Raw genomic sequence first — 16,926 nt, 5'->3', positions numbered from 1 at the left:
GTGTTTCCTAGGCTGTAAAACATGGGATTTCCTGCTCCTGCTTTGTGAGTCACTGCTGAAGGTAATTGATTATACTGCTGTACAATGTTTTTGCCTGCTTCAGGGGTAAAATGTGCTATTTATTATGCATTAAGATGTGCTGAATTCCAATACGACAATTAAAAAAACAAACCTGCTAATAATGATAATATACAGTGATAATATCCCTTATGAACTGCTCAATTTACTACCCTTTTGTAGTGTTAGAGATGAAAACATCCACTAAATTAAAGTGCTGTAAAATGCATCAGTTAAAAAAACTTTTTTTTCAAATTTTTATGCATAAATTTTAAAGAAAACTCTATAATTAAAATGTTCACAAATGATGTCACTGATTTGGTGAAAAAAAACCCTGAAAATTATGTATTTTTAACATAAAAAGTAATTTTGAACTGGATGTTCTTTTTTACCTTTTATCAAAGTCTTAGACATGTGAACGATTAGTAACAACATTGGCTCTGATGCATTGTTAAATAAAAAAATAAAAAAAATTTATAAAAAAAAAATTCTCCCTAATTTACTGTTAGTGGCTGTTTCTGCCCCATTGACATCCACTGCAAACACATTTGATGTTGCAAAAAAACACACAGGGCTTTATTTTAATCTAGGTGTACAGTCTAAAGCGCAGGGCGCAAAAGCATTAAAGGCGTGTCCGAATTTACTTTTGCTATTTTAAGGATGGAAAAAATTCACTTTGCGCCACGGTGCATGGTCTAACACGGTTGAGATCAGGCCCGGATTGGCTAATTGGGAGAACAGGGAGAATTCCCGGTGGGCTTGTCCGTTTTTTGCCCGCGAGGGCTGGTGTCCCTACCTGCTTGCACTCTCAGCAGTTGCACTTTTTTCATTTATTTGTTTATTTGACTATAACCTCATTCTTTTTGTAAATTATTTTGCCGCAGATCTGCTCTTTTTATTTATTTTCTCGCAGTCCCGTGAGCCAAATGCAGCCTGCAGGTTAATGATGATCATCATTAACCTGCGGGCTGCACCCCATTCCACCTCAAACAGCGGCACCTTAGTGAATATTGATTAACATTAATGAATATTACACCTGCTCAATAAAAATCAGATGATTCACATTCAAATCATCGTGGTCTAGTGGTTAGCACGTTGCGTTACAACGCCGCCGATCTGAGTTCAAACCTCACCAGAGTATAATATATTTTTTTCATTTTCAGTGTTAAGACATAAAATACTGTTTGGGTTACTTATGCAGGGGTACATTTTTGTGTGTGTGTGTGTGTGTGTGTGTGTGTGTGTGACGACCGTTACAAAGGACTGGATATCTATAAAGAATTAATGTTCTCAAATTTATGAAAAACATTTGAAGTTCTAAAGCAGCTGTGTCCTTGAAAAAGACATGTTAGTGTCATTTGAAACTGAATTGAAAATGACGTTATTTTTATATAGTCAGTCGTCGACTGAGGTGGGCCGGTTTAAGGATTGAAACTCCAGAGCTAAAAAGGAGTCCCACTCCGGCCCTGGTTGAGATTATTTTCTTAATGAGTAAAGCCTGGCTTATACTTCTGCGTGACCCACGCACATGGCCTGAGTGTTGCCGTGGATTTATTCTTCTGCGCGCTGTTTGTGTTCCTCTGCAATAACACTTCCAAAATGCTAGCGGGCAGTGAGTGTGTTCCTCTGTGTTGAGTTTCTTTGCTAGTGTTTTGTTTTTTTTTCGACGGCCACGATGAGGGCTATGCGTCCACGCATAGGCTGTGCTGTAGCATACGCGTGTGCTTGACGCAGAAGTATATAGTTTTGAAAACCAACCAATCAGGGTCTCATCTCCCATTCCCTTTAAGAGTTGGGAGAGAAAAACTGAATACTTCAAAACATTTAAGAAAACAGTTAAAAAGCATCTGGAGCAAGAGGATAATGGGCCTCTGTCATTTGACCTTTACTTTCACTTTCTCACTGGTAAACTTTTTCATTGGTAAAGATATTTCTGTATTGCATTACAGCCTGTGCGTATTAAGCAATGTGTAAGGCAGGCACACAACTGACATGCTCTGTGCTGGACTTTAGACTTGCTTTTAGCTGGTCTATTGAACAGTCTATTTTAGTTCCTAAAATAGAAACGTGCCAACAATGAGCCTTAACACACCTCTTTTCCAGACCAGAACACCCATGAGTCAACAAAGGGGTGCAAATGGATTAGCTATTTAAACAACAGGGCAGAAGTGGGAAAATGAGAGTTGCAATGTTTTAAAACACGCCTTGGAAACACATCTTGCTCCTTATTGCGCTGGGTGTATGATTAAGTCCACAGTCTTTGTTTTTGTTTACTCCATGTAGATCTGAGAGCTGAGATGCATATTTTGATTTTCTCAGACATATCAAGGTAAGTGCTTTAAGGTCACTCTCACACTCTCACAGACACACACTTTAATTTGCTGTTATAATCCATAGAAAATCAATAAAACTAAACTTTTTTTAGCACAGGCCTATCTAAAGGGTTAATGATGCCAGCTGATGATCAGCAGTAAAAATGACTAATTTTACCTCTTACCAACAGGTTAAACCAACCACAATCAAAAATGCATTATAATAGGGTGTCATGGTTTTGCATTAAAAAAATGTGGTTAAAAAGAAAGTCAATGGGGCAAAAAACAGCCACCAAGAGTAAATTAGGGTGAAACAAAATTAAATTAATCAAAAACAATGCATCAAACGCAATGTTGCTTCACATGTCCGAGACTTTGATAAAAGGTAAAAATCCAGCGTACGATTACTTTTTATATTGAAAATACATCATTTTGTGTGCTTTTCTTCCACCAAATCAGTGACATAATTTATAAATTTGGCATTTAAAGAGTTAACATCCTGTAATTTTCTAAGCAGTTTTATTGTTTTAATCAGGACTGATGTTGATTAACAGAAAGAAAAAAAAAAGATCTAATGCAGTTTTAAAGCAGTTTAATTTGGTTGATGTTTTCATCTATAAAATAACAAAAGGGTTGTAAATTTACCCAGAGTGTATCGTTGAGTTTTTTATTTTGTTGTTTAAATTATAAGCATTTTCTTAAAATTTGTGTCAAAATAAGATTTGTCACTAAAAATCTGCTGGCTGGAACACAAAAAGGTACGGCTAAATTAAGACACATAATCACCCCAATAGTACATAATGTATTTACACCAACATAATATTACTATTGAACATGACCATTATAATATGGTAATATTGTAAGTTGTTATCAAGATGCAATATCATCGATGGAAATTTGAAAATATACTTTATTCATTTTTAATTTATATTTAAAAATCTACTTGTGTTTTTGACAGAGAAATAAAACAGACCAAAACATTTGAAAATGCCCAAACACATTAATTTTTATCTAATCTAAAATCACATAATTTCATAATTACAGTATCTCGATTGATAAGTAGGAAGATTTGCAGGCAGCGTAACATTTTGAGGACTGAACAACATTCATAACAGCCTATAATTTCCCTCTGATTCTGTGACAGGGTTATGGCTGTAATTGTCTGAAGCTACTTTCAGGACCAACAAAAGATATTTATTCAGGAACATGTACTTAAGTGAATCATGTTGTGCAAGGAACATCTGTCATGATCATTTTACTAAGAACTACATGTTCCAAAACGTAATGTGTTAATGTTTGTTTTGTTTTTTCTTGACAGTTAATAATCTGCAGATGCATTTATAAAAGATTACTGAAATAAGAACATAACAGTATTGTGAATAACAAGAAGAGAGTGACATAACACATAATTTTAAAGCTGAAATGTGTTTCAGAAGCACTGGCGTCACAACAGAAGTGCAATATTTGATTTCAGTATTAATAAAAACTTCCCTGTTTGCTATTGGTCACCCAAAACGAAAGTCCTTGCCCATCCTCACTCGCAATTGGCTGAGCTAGTTTCATTTCCATATGGTCTGAAAACTCAGCTATTTAAAAAAAATAAAAACTGTTATACAGTATTAAACAGTCATTTTGAACAAAATTACAGCAGGGAAAATAAGTATTGAACACGTTGTTTTTTTTCTTCTGGGATTAAAGGAGTTGTTAACATGGAATTAAACCAGTTTTTGGTAAAAACCCAAACTATACAAACATAAAAAAATAAAATAAATAAAAATAAAATCTGAAAAATGACATTGTTAATCTTGGACTTAAACTGGATGGAAACATCTTGATGGTTCTGGGGTTTTGTCCATCCAACCTGATCTTTATTTTGTATTTTCTATTGGATTAAAGTGATTGACTGGGCCATCCTACAGCTTGATTTTCTTTCTCTGAATACATTTGAGAGTTTCCTTGACTGTGTTTTGAGTCAATAGCCCCTTTCACACATACAGACATACAGAGGTTGTATGTGTGAACAGGTCCTTTTTGAAAATACCGGTAAATTCGTTCTGGCTATTTTCCGGAAAGAGAAGTTGTAACATTACCGGCAATTTGCCGGAATGCTGCGCTGTGTGAATGCAGAAGGAAGATTGCCGTAATAAGCGCGTGCACGTCTAGACTGTGCTGACGTGAGACGTCTGCTTTAGCCAATCACAACAGTCAGACACATTTACGTCCGCGCGGTTTGTGAGAATAAAAGCCTTTGAATATTTTTCCAGACACATTTAGCTGCTAGAAGTTAGTCAGGTTACGTTTATATGTTCTTCTTAATGCCAACTGTGTAAATAATCATGCTTATGAGATGCTTATGATAAGCCGTTGTTTGTTTACCTTCAAGCTTTGCGTGTGCCTGTGAAAACAGCCTGTGAGCGCCAGCACACACACATATTATGAACATCTCGACATGCGAAAGTGATCCTGCGAAAGTTGTTCACAATATTGGTCATCCACAGAGTTTGTAATTTAGTCAAATGTTTACAAATACAAGCGCAGCCATTTAAAGCTCATTTGTGGTGAATGATGTCAGAATTTACCGGTATTTTGGAATGGATGTGTGAATGCTCTTTTCCGGAAAATTTCCGTAACGTCCTCGCCTGTGTGAACAGCGCTTTTTTGAAAACACCGGTAAAGTCGTTCCGGAAATTTTCCAGATATTTACCGGTATCACTGTGTGAAAGGGGCTATTTTCTGGCTGAAATGTCCACTCTGGTTTAATCTTCATCATCCTGGTAATGTAGATGTTGTACTGAAGCAGTGAATATTAATTTACACTATGGAATGGCAAAGAGATGCTGAATAACCACTGAGAGATTGCAGCAGCTGTCTGGGCTTTCACTGCCTTTTACACCTCCCTTTCTTCATGTGTTCAATACTTTTTCCCTGCATCATTTTGTTTTATTATACATAACTTCATTTCTAAACTAATTAGATTTGTTTTCTTTGCATATATGCATTTCTTTGGTTGCTATCAACATCTGTTGAAAAATTAAATTCAACAGCACCTTTAGAAAAATGTTTTCTGTGAAAACGGTGACATGTTCAATACTAATTTTCCCCACTGTGAATAGACACTGTTTTAGTGTTTAAAAATGAGCATTTGTGTTTGTCCATATGGCATTACACATAAAAATAACAAAAAGTATAACAGATTGGCCGCATTAATAATGAAATCTGCATCTAAAATGGTATAATACTTGTGTAGGTACTAGGTACTACATTTGGTTTTGAATTTTTTTTCATGAGCATTAGAAAAGTGGATTATATAGTATAATTGTGGGTAGCATGAAGGGAATTCAGACATACTACATTTATCATTATCACATGACTTATCCACATCAGCTGCACTTCACTACCTTTCATAAATTCTCTCACATGGCCTTATAGGAGAGTAAAGTGTCCATTAGATGTACATTTCAGATTTCAACAGGAGAAGTGGTGCATCCAGGTACTTCTCACCTACTTTGTTTCGAATACTATTACTTCTGATATACAGTTCTACTCGGCTTGCATACTGTTTTTCATATAATAATTAATTCCTTACATTTATATAGCACTTTTCTGGACACTCAAAGCCCTTTACACATTTTTGGTTGAAAGCTCCTCATCCACCACTAGTGTGCAGCATCCACCTGGATGATGTGACAACAGCCATACTGTGCCAGACCGCACAACACACACCAGCTGATTAGTGTAGAGAAGCCAATTATGATATAGTGAAGGTTAGGAAGCCACGATGGATAGAACATTTGGCCAGGATGCCGTGGTTTAACCCCTACTGGGATTTAGGACATCCTGGGATTTTTAACAAACAGAAAGAGTCAGGATCTCGGTTTAAAGTTAAGAAGACTGCGCTCCTTGAGCAGTATAGAGTCCTTATCAGTATATACTATATTGTAGGGAAGTATTCGATTTCGTCCGCAATGGTGCTGAATATTCTAAATATTTTGAGGGTTTTTGAGTTTGGTGAAAAATAAATGTGCAGCCAAAAGCGAAGGACAGGACTTTTACATATTATTTTGGATTATTTTTCCTAAGTCCAGTCATGCACTTAAAGACCACTCCAAATATATGGAAAATGTGACAATCTGTGTTTTATGTATTGCTTAAATCGACTACCCTTTCATTATGTTCTTGGTTGTTTTTGCCCTATTCACTTCCATTAAGACAACAGTTTGTTGATTGTAAAGCTATAACATCATAATATAATGCATTCTTGATTGTTGGTGGTTTTGCCTGTTGGGAAGAGGTAAAATTAGTCATTTTTACTTTTGATAATCCCCCTTAAGGCACTCTTAAACCTTTATATAGGCCTGCGAAAAAATGTTTCTGACTTTAATAAGGAGTAAAACAGCAAATTATAGTGTGTGTGTGTGTGTGTGTGCATAAATACACTATGTTTACTATGTTCTTTTTATTTTATTAAACATATTACATGCATGCAAAGGTCTTTCTTACACACTCTCACTAGGTATGCTATGCTAACCGTTTCAAGGTATACCGTGGTTTGGAAAGGTCCACGGTTTAAACCGCCAACATTTTCTGTTATACCGTTCCTAAGGTATGTGTATGATATCCTTACTTACTTTTTTTGTTTGTTTGTTCTTTAGGACAACAGTATCTCCAGCAGAAAAAAATATCCAAAAAAATGCCATTTTAAATTTTAAAGAAATCTGTGTTTTTGAAACTAATGAAGACATCAGAAGTCTATGATTCATTTTCAACACATGGCTATGCAATGGAAAATGTCATTATTGTAGAAGTCAATGGGGCAAAAACAAAAAATTTCTTGATTCGTCACGAAAATATCATTTGGCCTCGGTGTAAAGTTGAAGTATTTTTCCAAAATATGTGTTAAGAATCTTATTCAAAAATAAGATTTGTCACCAAAAAAATCATACCCTTTTGCTCAAACAAAGAGAAAGGCCAAATTAAGATTTAAAATCATCCCAGTGAGCATGAAAACAACTCCAAACGCACACAAGGGTTAAATCTGTTTTGAATGCCTGATGCTGGTCACTATTTACTGCCACTGTATGAGCATGAGAAAGGAAATCTTCATGAAAAAAATTGAGGGTAACTATCCCTTTAACAGTGAAGATTCCACTTTTTTATTCTCCTTTCCACCAAATATCTTGAGGTCATTGCAGTGCAGATGCTATAGTATGTGATGGCAGGTACATTTAAGTGGTTCTCATGCATAACATATGAAGCAGTGAGGAATGCAAGTCATGCGCTTCACGTTCCTAAATGCCAATGTGATGTCAGATTGCTATGGCAATTACCCATAGACCCCGCTCATAATGATCAGCTTGATGAGGAAGAGAGGTGAGATGTTAATTACAGCAGTACCATTAAAAACAAAACAAAATGAGAGACAAAGACTTGCGTGTTCGGAATGGAATATTACTGCCCTAGGGAATGTGCATTCTACTGTCTAAAACAGATACTTTTTTTCCACCTAAAGGTTTGGCTGAGACAGTTTAGTCTGTTTACTTGCTTGAAGAAAAACCATTACTTGTACGAAATACCTAACTGGTTCTTGTTGAAACTCTAATGTGTTGCCACAACACACAAAAAAACAAGTCTGCACAGGTTTTAGTGCATTAGGTAAGAATGCTTGAGAGCTATTTGACCAAATTTGGTTAATAGATCAATGTTTATGTAAATAAATGCAAAAAAAAAGTTTTTGTGTAACCACAACAACTTCAACACACATTTGACTGCAGTTTCTATGTAAAACTAAATACTACAGGGCAGAATGACTTTTGTTTCTTTCCACATATTTGAAATCCACAGGGACATATTATTGATGAATGAAGGTTTTTTGTGTGCAGTTTATTGCACAACACCAAATAAATGCCACAAAACAACTTAACAGTGTCTATGTGATCTAACACCATAGATCGCTGGAAAACATTCACATGAACTACAATCCTGCCTCATAATGAACTACAGATCGAGTCATGCAACACACAAACGCACACCTGTTCCAAGACACTCACAGCTGAAGCTGCTCAAGGACTGATTCATGGACTACAAAGACAGCACACACACATACATTGTTGCTAAGTCTTTTATCCTGAATTTGAACATTACGACGCATTTTCCCTTGCCTTGCTTTCTGTGTTATAACTTGCTTTGTTTTGTTTGTTTACATTGCCCACTGCCTGCTTTCTGACCACCTGCCTGTTATTTTCGAATACGACTCTGGATTTCCCATACACATCTGTTTGTTCCAGTTTTGACCACTAGTTGCCTGACCATCCTGTTTAATAAAACCTGCATAAGGATCCTTACTCCGTTGTCAAGCATCACTGTCACATTACAATATGAATTATAAACTAATACATTTGTCTCAGTTATCCATCTTCATATGGGGTATTTTTCCAGTGTGCTCAGTGGCTCACTTTGTACGGTGTTGTACGAGCTTGTAAAAAGCAATGTAAAAAAAGGTAAAACTACATGGTCGCAGTGCACACTATTGGCTGGGTTCAGGTAAAGTCCCTTTAATGCAAGCCATTTGACTCAGTGGCTATCTTTTAATAGCCTCTCAGGTAGTATACTTGAGCATTCTGTTTGAATGAAGAAACAGCAAATTCTCCAAAACTGTTTGCCAGGCTTACGATTACATTACATATTTGGAACCAGCAATAAAATTAAACAACAACTGTCCCATAAGTTTCATTTCTAAAGGTACGAATCAAACAAAATTGCTATATTTTCAGGTTGCCCAAGTGAATGCGAATGCACAAAAGATCACGACACGACCTCATTTATGGCTGTTCTACACATTATCATTCTCTGAATGTTGCTCCGTCAGATCGCGCTGCTCTTCTGAAGTAATTCACAACTTGGTCTTGATAGCGAATCTCCCCCAGAAATTACAGCTAATGATAGCTACTAGGGCATTTGAGTATTTGCTGTCATGCGATGTGCGCTTGACAGAACTGACTGTACCTTGCGTTCATTTCATACAGATTACAACACAGCACAGATTTCAAGTTTTATGTGGATATATTTCTTATGCCTGTGAAGCAAGTTTTTGCTATAATTGCAGTGCGTTTGTTGATCATCAAACTGTCGTAAAAGCACATGTCTGGTCCGAGCCCCTACCCCAGAGAAATGTTAGTCTATAACGATCGATGATTGGCTCCTGTAATAGTAGGTGGGGCCTTATTCGCCATATTGACCGTTCCACTTTTCCCCATTCAAAACTATACGAGTGACATGTCTTGGGTATTCTATAGTCTTTGATTTAGGTCAGTGGATCACTAGGTGATCTGTGCAGCTTTCTCATGAACGTGAACAAGAAGAATCTGTATCTGAATCGTCAACAAAATGTATCCTAAGTAACATATTTCAGATTTCTAAAATTGTAGACAGCATACTCTAGTAGATTTCTCATCAGAAACATGCAGCAAAACATACCCAGAGATTCAGTATTCAATTATAATTTTATTTATGTTCCAAAGGTGAATAAAAAAGTCTGTGGGTTTAGAATGATGTGAAGGAAAAAAATGATGAGAGAATTTTAATTACAGATTGAACTAACCCTTTCACCCTGGCTTTTTAAAGTATCCATCAGGAGAGAGCAGCTTTTAGTGCCACAGAATTAGTGCAATACATTTCAGGTGAAATTAATGTTTGAATACATTCCATTTTTAAGTCTGTCAATCTAAAGCTAAACACATCGGTCTGCATTGTTAGTTTCACATGACGGATGATGTAATATTTTAATAATACTGGGTTCAATTATTTGGAATATTTTAAGATGCTCTGAGAACTCAGTATTGTTTTTCATGTGCCAGTTATAAAGACTGAGTCATGACTTCTAAAATGGAGAGCGTTGGTTTGAGTGCCAAACTTTTGCAAAACACTGGCATTGAAACTACCACACTTTCAGAGAAAAATGAAGAAGAGAGAATGTTCATAAGGTTTGAATTAAAATGCCACAGGAATATATAGTGAAAGATTAAAAAATAACAATAAACATATACAGTTACAGTAGGTCCATTAATATTTGGACATCAACACAATTCTAACATTTTTGGCTCTATACGCCAACACAATGGGTTTGAATAAACCAAACAAGACATGCCTTAACTGCAGACTGTCAGCTTTAACTTGAGGGTGTTTACATTGATTTCCAAATCAGGTGAACGCTGTAGGAATTACAACAGTTTGCAAATGTGCCTCCCACTAGTTAAGGGTCCAAAAGTAATTGGACAATTGACTTCTAAGCTTCTCCATGGCCAGGTGTGTGTTATTTCAGCATTATGCCAATTACAATGAGCAGATAAAAGGTGATGTAAACTATTGGTGAACCTCAAAACAGGACGGCCAGATTCGAGTTCTAAAAAAAGCCTTCACAATCCTGGAACAACATCCTATGGACAGATGAGACCAAGATTAACTTGAGTGATGGGAAGAGAAGAGTATGAAGAAGGAAAGTAACTGCTCTTGAAGCATGGTGAAGCATGGTGGTGGTAGTGTCATGGCGTGGGCATGTATGGCTGCCAATGGAACTGGTTCTCTTGTATTTATTGATGATGTAACTGCTAAAAAAGCAGCAGGATGAATTCTGAAGTGTTTCAGGCAATTTTTTTCAGCTTATATTAAGCCAAATACTTCAGAACAGTGTATCACAGTGCAGATGGAGAATGACCCAAAGCATACTGCAAAAGCAACCAAAGAGTTTTTGAAGAGATGAAGTTAAATGTTATGCAATGGCCAAGTCAATCACCTGACCTGAATCTGATTGAGCATGCATTTCACTTGCTGAAGATAAAACTCAAGGCAAAAGGCCCCAAGAACAAGCAGGGACTGAGAACAGTTGCTGTAGAGGCCTGGCAAAGCATCACCAGGAATGAAAACCAGCATCTGGTGATGTCTGTGTTCCAGACTGCAGTCTGTAATTGACTGCAAAGGATTTGCAACCAAATATTAAAAAGTCAAAGTTTGATTGATGATTATTATCTGTCCAATTACTTTTGGACACTTAACAAGTGGGAGGCACATATGCAAACTGTTGTAATTCCTACACCATTGACCTAATCTGGATGTAAATACCCTCAAATTAAAGCTGACAATCTGTAGGTAAATCACATCTTTTTATTTCAAATCGAATGTGTTGGTGTATAGAGCCAAAAATATTAGAATTTTGTTGATGTCCCAATATTTATGGAGCTAACTTTGTGTGTATGTGTGTGTGTAAAATATATAGTTCAGTAGCTATCAGAATCATAATATATCATATATATATATATATATATATATATATATATATACAATATTTATGAAAATGAATATTTATAAAACATGCACTAGGTAAACTTAAAATCTTTTGGCAACCTTTTTTTTTTTTTAACTAAATATCTTGCAACTTAGTCCCTGTCTGTTCTAACAAGGAAAATCAAATCAGAAAACATTTTTTTTTTGTGGAAATTTTTGTTCTAAAATTTTAAAAACATGATTGAGAGGTTCAATTTACAAAAACCAAAAGATCTGTTAAAGTTGCTAAAGTATTAATTTTATTTAAATTAAATCCATAATGTCTCACATCATAATCACAGGTAAAAGCCATATAACACCTCATTGCCATGTAGCTATGGGGTTTCTATGACAACCGAATACATTAAGCATACATATCAATGCACATGTCACAGTTTAATACCACAGCAATTGCTGTAATTACTTTCCATTTAGCCTTTAATACATTTGATAAATGCCTTGTTTGGGGCCGGTGGAGCTGCTCTTTGGTGGATTAAAGTAGTAGTAAACTGAACTGAATTATATTTCAACAGTAACATATATGTTAAACTGAACTGAATCGAATTTAAATGTAACTAAAACTACACTAGTATTCCACCACTACTCTCCTGCCTGCGTGATTTGGATGTTTCACTATCTAAAATATTGTTGTAACTGTTTATTCACTTTTCTCAATCTATGTTAAGTTGACACAATCTAAAAGTTCTAGATTGCACTATAGAAATAAGGATGAATTGAATATATTTCTCACAATCCTGCTACAAAACTATGGTGTATCTACTGCTAGTGCAGTAAATCCATGCTAAATTAATTAATGGCAGTGTTTTTCCTGTTTTAACAGTGCTGTTGAGAACACCAGGGATGTCTCATCTGACTTTAAACGAAATAACAGAGACATTTGTGTTCTACACTTGTCATGTAACCGATTCAAGAGACATCTGCATGTAAATAAGACTGAAATGTGTATTTCATTCACCTGTTCAAAGCTTCCGTTATTGTGTGGTAATTTCATAAATAATTGATCACAGTGGAAACTCTTCTGACAGAAGATAAAGTGCCGTATCTGTTGCTATGGCGCATGGAAAAAAGACTTTGACACCCGAGTGGAACAAAATGATTTATGTCCAAACTCAAAGATGTCATAAAACCTAATCACATACCGCAACAATAACAGAAAGCGTGTGTGTCTCTCAGGTATGGAGCATCAGCGATGCGGTGATGAATTCGCAGCAGGTGGAGCTTAAATAACAGTGACAGATGTAAGGGAGCTCGTTATTTCGGATGAAAAGATCACCAAACAGGACCACACACTGCTCTTCATTACTGATGGACCCGGGAAGCACCCAGAAGTCATTATCCACCAAAACGGCTCTGGTCTTCACACATATGAAACTGAATGGAGCATAAGAACGTATTTGAGAGCTCTACAGCCATACTTATGCACAATGAGTAGAGCTGAAGTGTGGACTCTTTTTTCTATTTGATTTTGTGAGGTAGACTGCCTTGATGTTAGCAGTAATGGCCAGTTCTCCAGGATTTAATATATTAAATGGTTAGAAGAGATTTTAGTTATGCTCTCCACACAGCTTCTGTCTTGTTCAACTCACAAGGGATATGTTACTTTTCTTTTCTGATTTGCTGATCACATTAGCTACGTTTCCATCCACCTAAAAAATGTATGCACGTAACTGAGTAGGATAACTTTATATTCGATAAGAAAAGATCCACATAAACTACGACGGAAGCACTTTTACCGAACAAATTCCAGAATTCGCATTACAAAGGACATGTGATTTTGTTATAAGAGGTCATGTGATGATAAAAACGTGTGTGTGAATGGACAAACCAGCAGGTTAAGCACACTGTGAAGTGTTGTTTTGGTTATTCTAAAACGCCGCAACCATTTCAGTATTAATTACCTCCAGAACTGTCAAGAGCGTCAGCGCTACGCGTCTGATGCCTTCAAACGCCAGAACACGCTCATTGTTTATCAGGATTGTTTTCTGAGGTGCATGTAATTTAATAATGTACACCCTGGAGTACTTTTTAAAGATTTTAATAGATTTGTGTGTGTTGAGCATAAGTTAAGGCAACATTAGCACCTTTGTCAGCTAATTTTATCTTCTGGGTTTAAAATAATTTTTGGGGGGAGATCAAAATCAATGACGTAGTGCGAATCTGCTAGTGGAGTGATGACGCGTCGGTTTCTCATTATTATTCACAGCCTTCTTAATTATTCATGAAAGCACATGCTCTCTGAAGGCAAGCTAGACCTGCTAAGCTGCAAGACCCATTGATTGAGTGAGACCGTTTCCGCTCACGGCATGAGTCATATGTTTGTGTTTCATGATCCACGGGGTTTGTTGCATGTTTTTTCCTGTGATGCTGTTAGAGCTGATATAGCAAAGCTGTTTTGCCATTTTTGTCGGGAGAGCTGTACGAGAATTGGAGAATGGTGGACTTTGTCTTTTATCAGTTGAGTTCGTCACCATTCAGACACATCGCCTGTATTCGCGCTGCTGTGTTCCCCTACATTTAAAATTCTCCAGATTACTGGCAGGATTAATGGTTGGAATATATATAAGGCAAAGGACCTGTTGCACTGCTATCCACTGTGTCTGCATTCAGACCCAGGGATTGAGAAGGTAAGAAGTCCTCCTCATTTATGGTGTTAATATGAACACAATTATCTTTATGATAACAAATTGATATAACAAATTGTGTTTATGTGCATATGAAATTATGAATAACATATGTAGCAGGGCATTAAATTACTTAGTTTTTTTTTTTTTCATATTTGTAAACTATAAAATCATGGGTCTCACTGTTTGTGTTTTATTTTGTGAGCCAACTGACAACAGTTGTTTGCTCCACTCTTTTTCCGCTGGCCACGCCCACTCCCCCTTCGGCTCAGAGCTCCATGCCCATCTCGGAGCATTTTTTGGAAAAAATTCTGAGGTACACTTGAACCAAAAAAGGGGGGTTTCATGGCCCTTTAAATAAAGAAAAGATTAAGCAAATTTCGTTTTTACTTTTGAATGTACTGTTTATTTTTTAACAAACATTTTAGAAGACTGAAAATAATTATGCACTCTCTGGCCACTTTATTAGGTATCACATGGCATGCATTTAGGCATGTAGACATGGTTAAGACAATCTGCTGCAGTTTAAACTGTGCAACAGAAAAGGGATAAAAGGTGATTTAAGTGACTTTGAATGTGGCTGGCTGTTGGTGCTAGGTGGGCTGGTCTAAGGATTTCAGAAACTGCTGATCCACTGTGATTTTCATGCACAACCATCTCTAGGGTCCAATATCCAGTTTGTGGTTGTTCAATGGGCGCAAATGCTTTGTTGATGCCAGACGTCAGAGGTGAATCGGCATTCTGGTACGAGCTGATGGAAACAGAATTTGCCGTCAACAACATGAAAGCATGGATCTATCCTGCCTTGTAACAATGGTTCATGAAACAGAAACAGACCAGTTCAAAGGCGCTGCTTTAGAGCTGCTGTTTTAAGTGAATGGAGCAGCCATAGCTTCTTTCAAAAAAAAAAAAAAAAAAAACTTCAGTTAAATGCGTATATATTTGAAAACAATATTTCAACATTTAGGGACTGGTAAGAGAACATTCTAATTCATGTTTTTTTCATCTTCAATATAAAACAGAAGATTATTGTGAGGATTTTGCCATTTTTGTTTTGGAGGCAGATTCCACATACTGGTCCTTTCTTGTTTTGTATGTTGTGTTCGACTCAAGTTTTATTGGGTCAAGCACTCATATTTCCTGTTATTGTCTGTCTTCATCTTTGTCTGAGTACCATCTTGGCTGCGCTCTGGCGTGCTCAGGATTCGTGCTCTCGTTCTAGTGTGTGCTGCTGGTTTGCGGCATGGTGTTCGTTCTCATCACTGTAGTCTAGTTTTTCCAGATTTAGTTGGTGCTGGGATTGAAACAGTAAGTGAGTGCACAGTAAGTGTTTTATTTTAACGTGTGCTTGTGTCTTGCATTCGGTTTGTGTTGGTGTGTGTAAGCATGTGACTTCATGCTTACATAGTGGCTGTGTGCTGTAGTGTTTTGTTTTATGTGAACACTTAGTTAATAAGGCTTGTGCTGTCTCTTTGTGTCATGTGCTCTCCTGTTTATTGTCTACGCCCAGCCTCCTTTTTATCCAATAATTTAGTTTATTCAATTCACCTGTTTGTTTAATTCTCTCTCTTTATAGCTCCCTCTTGCCAGCTGTCTTGTGCCAGTTCGTCATATGCTGCTACAAAGCATCCTACTTTTTATGAACAAACTCATTAGACAGAGGAGAAAGCGTTCTTTAGAAGCTGCTCAAACATATTCACCCACATGTGCATGCACACTACAAGAGCAATCCAGTCAAATGCATTTTTTTACCACATCTGGAAGCTTGAAATGTTTCTCACCCCATTCACACCTACAGTATACTATCACCTGTAAACAGGGCCTAAAAGGGAACGTTGATTTAGACCTGCTGAAAAATGCGATTGGCCAAGTTGTAGACAGAGGGTGGAGGGTCTGAGATGAACCCTGCAATGCATGACCAGCTTACAGCGAACACTGAAGCAGACTATTCAAATATTGAGCAATCAATGACATTCAGTGTAGAAACAGCAGAGGCAAATCAGTCTGTGTCAATGTGATTGCTAGCAGACTGCTTATAAAAGGACTTATCAGCTTCCACCATCTATAATGTCTGACTCAACTAGACATTTCTAAGGCTATGCCTATACAATTCTGGAAGCATTTAATATACAAAAGACCACACTTAGATGCTGTTTTTGTCATGGGAAAATGTAGCTTTTAGATTATGCTTTTTTATGCTAACCTTGACTTAAAAATAGAGACATCAATGGCTATTCAAGTGCCACATATTGTACTGATAGATATGCAGGCCTGGGAAGGTTACTTTTAAAATATTTCACTAGAGATTATAAAATATATATAGATCCAGATCAGTCTCAAAAATACAACATTTGCAAAAATAAAACTTGTACATGCACAGCACAATTCACATTTACAAAATCCAATTCGCAAATTCAAACCACAATTAAAAAATACACAAATTCAATTCATAAATTCCAAACACAATATGTGAATTCACAAGTAAAAATTATAAATATTTCCTTGCATGAATTGGATTTGCTCTTTTATGAATTGTGTTTTGAATTTACGAATTGGATTTGCACATTTAGGAATTGTGTTTGGAATTTACAAAAAGGATT

The 16,926-nt window shown here is 36.5% G+C and overlaps 1 protein-coding gene across 5 annotated transcripts in view; it reads right to left on the bottom strand.

Moving 5' to 3' along the window:
- npr1a (natriuretic peptide receptor 1a) overlaps positions 1-16,926 on the bottom strand; it is a 238,772-nt gene that overhangs the window by 146,627 nt on the left and 75,219 nt on the right. The gene's annotated exons all lie outside the window — the stretch shown is intronic.

This window comes from Danio rerio, chromosome 19, assembly GCF_052040795.2.
Source record: "Danio rerio strain M-AB ecotype USA chromosome 19, GRCz13ab, whole genome shotgun sequence".
Classification (NCBI taxonomy): domain Eukaryota; kingdom Metazoa; phylum Chordata; class Actinopteri; order Cypriniformes; family Danionidae; genus Danio; species Danio rerio.
This window is presented reverse-complemented; position numbering and strand designations above follow the sequence as displayed.